Here is a 4,422-nt window from a genome sequence, read left to right as displayed (position 1 = left end):
GGCCATTTGGATATCTTCCTTAGAGAAATGCCTACTTAGCTCTTTTGCCCATTTTTTAATTGGGTTGCTTATTTTCTTCTTGTAAAGTTGTTTTAGTTCCTTATATATTCTGGATATTAATCCTTTGTCAGATGTATATTTTGCAAATATTTTCTCCCACTCTGTTGGTTGTCTTTTAACTCTTTTAATTGTTTCTTTTGCTGTGCAGAAGCTTTTTAGTTTGATATAATCCCATTTGTTTATTTTTCCTTTGGTTGCCCGTGCTTTTGGGGTCGTATTCATGAAGTCTGTGCCCAGTCCTATTTCCTGAAGTGTTTCCCCTACGTTTTCTTTAAGAAGTTTTATTGTCTCAGGGTGTATATTTAAATCCTTAATCCATTTTGAGTTGATTTTAGTATACGGTGAGAGATATGGATCTAGTTTCATTCTCCTGCATATCGATATCCAGTTATCCCAGCACCACTTGCTGAAGAGGCAGTCCCTTCGCCACTGAATAGGCTTAGTGCCTTTGTCAAAGATCAGATGGCAGTAAGTGTGTGGGTTGATTTCTGGATTCTCTATTCTATTCCATTGGTCAGTGTGTCTGTTTTTATGCCAGTACCATACTGTTTTGGTTATTATAGCTTTGTAGTATAGCTTAAAGTCAGGTAGTGTTATGCCTCCAGCTTTATTTTTTTTGCTGAGCATTGCTTTGGCTATTCGTGGTCTTTTATTGTTCCATATAAATGTCTGAATAGTTTTTTCCATTTCTGAGAAAAATGTCTTTGGAATTTTGATGGGGATTGCATTGAATTTGTATATCACTTTGGGTAGTATGGACATTTTCACTATGTTGATTCTTCCAATCCAAGAGCATGGAATATCTTTCCATCTTCTTGTATCCTCTCTAATTTCTCTCAGCAGTGGTTTGTAGTTCTCATTATAGAGATTTTTCACCTCCTTGGTTAACTCAATTCCTAAGTATTTTATTTTTTTGGTGGCTATTGTAAATGGGCAGGCTTTCTTGATTTCTCCTTCTGCATGTTCACTATTGGAGAAAAGAAATGCTACTGATTTTTGTGTGTTGATTTTGTATCCTGCTACTGTGCTGAAATCATTTATCAATTCCAAGAGTTTTTTTGTAGAGGTTTTAGGCTGTTCGATATATAGGATCATGTCATCTGCAAACAGGGACAGTTTGACTTCATCTTTTCCAATCTGGATGCCCTTTATTTCCTTCTCTTCTCTGATTGCTCTGGCTAGTACTTCCAACACTATGTTGAATAGGAGTGGTGAGAGTGGGCATCCTTGTCTAGTGCCTGTTCTTAAAGGAAAAGCTTTCAGCTTTTCCCCATTCAGGATGATATTGGCAGTGGGTTTGGCATATATGGCTTTAATTATGTTGAGATACTTTCCCTCTATACCTAACTTATAGAGGGTCTTTGTCATGAATGAGTGCTGAACTTTATCAAATGCTTTTTCAGCATCTATAGAGATGATCATATGGTCCTGGTGTTTGAGTTTATTAATATGGTGTATCACATTTATTGATTTGCGTATGTTGAACCAACCTTGCATCCCTGGGATGAATCCCACTTGATCATGATGAATAATTTTTCGTATGTGTTGCTGTATTCTGTTTGCTAGTATTTTAGTGAGGATTTTTGCATCTATATTCATCAAGGATATCGGCCTGTAGTTTTCTTTTTTGGTTATATCTTTACCTGGTTTTGGTATCAGGATGATGTTTGCTTCATAGAATGAGTTTGGGAGATTTGCGTCCGTTTCAATCTTTTGGAATAGTTTGTAAAGAATCGGTGTCAATTCCTCTTTAAATGTTTGGTAAAATTCTGCTGTGAATCCATCTGGTCCTGGGCTTTTCTTTGTTTGGAGCCTTCTGATAACATCTTCAATCTCCTTTATTGTTATTGGTCTGTTCAAATTTTCTACGTCTTCTTGGTTCAGTTTTGGGAGCTTGTGTGTGTCCAGATATTTATCCATTTCCTCCAGATTTTCAAATTTGTTGGTGTATAGTTGTTTATAGTAGTCTCGAATGATTCCTTGTATTTCAGATGAATCAGTTGTAATATCGCCTTTTTCATTTCTAATTTTTGTTTTTTGAGTCTTCTCTCTTCTTTTTTTAGTTAGCCATGCTAATGGTTTGTCAATTTTATTTATCTTTTCAAAAAACCAACTTTTTGATTCAGTGATCTTTTGAATTGTTTTTTTGGTTTCAATTTCATTCAGTTCTGCTCTGATCTTAATGATTTCTTTCCGTCTGCTAACTTTAGGTTTGGATTGTTCTTGTTTTTCTAGATCTTTAAGGTGAAGTGTTAGGTTGTTCACTTGCCATCTTTCCATTCTTCTGAGGTGAGCATTTAATGCAATAAATTTCCCCCTTAATACTGCTTTTGCAGTATCCCACAGGTTTTGGTATGATGTATCATTATTTTCATTAGTTTCAAGAAATTTTTGATTTCCTGCTTGATTTCTTCTTGGACCCATATGTCATTAAGTAGAATGCTGTTTAATTTCCATGTGTTTGTATAGTTTCCAGAGTTTCATTTGTTATTAATTTCTACTTTTAATCCATTGTGGTCTGAGAAGATACATGGGATAATTCCAATTTTTTTGAATTTATTGAGACTTGATTTGTGACCTAATATGTGATCTATCCTGTAGAATGATCCATGTGCTGATGAGAAGAATGAATAGTCTGAGGTTGTTGGATGGAATGTTCTGTAGATATCTGTCAATTCCAATTGGTCTAGAGTATTGTTTAGATCTTGTGTTTCTCTACTGATTCTTTGCCTATATGATCTGTCTGATATTGACACTGGGGTATTCAGGTCCCCTGCTATTATGCTATTAGTGTCTATTTCCTTCTTTAGGTCTAATAGAGTTTATTTTATAAATATGGCTGCTCCGACATTGGGTGTGTACATATTTATGATTGTTATGTCTTCTTGATGGATCAGTCCTTTTATCATTAAGTAGTGTCCCTCATTGTCTCTTTTTATGGTTTTTAGTTTAAAGTCTATTTTGTCAGATATAAGAATAGCTACTCCAGCTCGTTTTTCTTTTCTGTTTGCATGGTAAATCTTTTTCCATCCTTTCACTCTTAGTCTATGTGAATCTTTATGGGTGAGGTGGGTCTCTTGAAGCCAGCATATAGTTGGGTCCTCCTTTTTAAACCAGTCAGCCAGTCTTTGTCTTTTGATTGGGGAATTTAAGCCTTTTACATTAAGAGTTGTTATTGAAAGGTGTTGATTTATTCCTAGCATTTTATTGGTTGTTTGGTTGTCTTAGGTGTCTTTTGTTCCTTGCTTTCTGATTTACTGTTTGGTTTCTGTGTTTGTTGGTTTCTTAGATTGTAGATAGCATTTTTGTTTGCATGTTTTCTCTTCATGAATGCCATTTTTATTATAGTAGTGGGTTTTGATTTTTCTTGGGTTTTTATGGCAGTGGTAACTATTTTTCAGGAACCAAACCCAGTACTCCCTTGAGGATTCCTTTTAAGGGTGGTCGTGTTGTAGTGAACTCCCACAGTTTTTGTTTGTCTGAGAAATATACTATTTGCCCTTCATTTCGGAAGGATAGCCTTGCAGGGTAGAGTATTCTTGGCTGGCAATCTTTGTCTTTTAGTATTTTGAATATATCATCCCTTTCCTTTCTAGCTTTTAGGGTTTGTGATGAAAAGTCTGATGTTAGCCTGATTGGGGCTCCCTTATAGGTGATTTGATGCTTCTCTCTTGCAGCTTTTAAGATTCTCTCTTTGTCTCTGAGTTTTGCCAATTTGACTATAACATGTCTTGGAGAAGGCCTTTTTGGGTTGAATACGTTTGGAGATCGTTGAGCTTCCTGGGTCTGAAGATCTGTGACTTTTCCTATACCTGGGAATTTTTCTGTCACTATTTTCTTGAATATATTTTCAATGCAATCTCCTTTTTCCTCCCCTTCTGGAATACCCATGGCTCAGATATTTGAGCACTTAAGGTTGTCTGATATCTCTCTCAGATTTCCTTCAATGTCTTGTGCTCGCTTCGGCAGCACATATACTAAAATTCGAACGATACAGAGAAGATTAGCATGGCTCATCCTCATCAATGTCTTTGATTCTTTTTTCTTTCTTTTTGTCTGCTTGTGTTATTTCAAATAGCCCATCTTCAAGTTCAGAGGTTCTCTCTTCAACTTCGACAAGCCTGCTGGTTAAACTCTCCGTTGTGTTTTTTATTTCGCTGAATAGCTTCTTCAGTTCAGCAAGTTCTGCTACATTTTTTTTCAGGACATTGATTTCTTTGTACATTTCCTCTTTCAGGTCCTGTATACTTTTCCTCATTTCATCATGATGTCTAGCTGAGTTTTCTTGTATCTCATTCAGTTTCCTTAGAATTATCACTCGAAATTCCTTGTCAGTCATTTCAAGGGCTTCTTGTTCTATAG

General features: G+C 35.8%; 1 pseudogene; it reads left to right on the top strand.

The window, feature by feature from the left end:
• Positions 1–4,013: 4,013 nt before the first annotated feature.
• LOC134362259 (U6 spliceosomal RNA) lies at positions 4,014–4,114 on the top strand (annotated as a pseudogene).
• Positions 4,115–4,422: the final 308 nt, after the last annotated feature.

This window comes from Cynocephalus volans, chromosome 13 (genome assembly GCF_027409185.1).
Source record: "Cynocephalus volans isolate mCynVol1 chromosome 13, mCynVol1.pri, whole genome shotgun sequence".
Taxonomy (NCBI): Eukaryota; Metazoa; Chordata; class Mammalia; order Dermoptera; family Cynocephalidae; genus Cynocephalus; species Cynocephalus volans.
The sequence above is the reverse complement of the archived record's forward strand: the minus strand, read 5'-3'. Positions and strand labels throughout refer to the sequence as shown.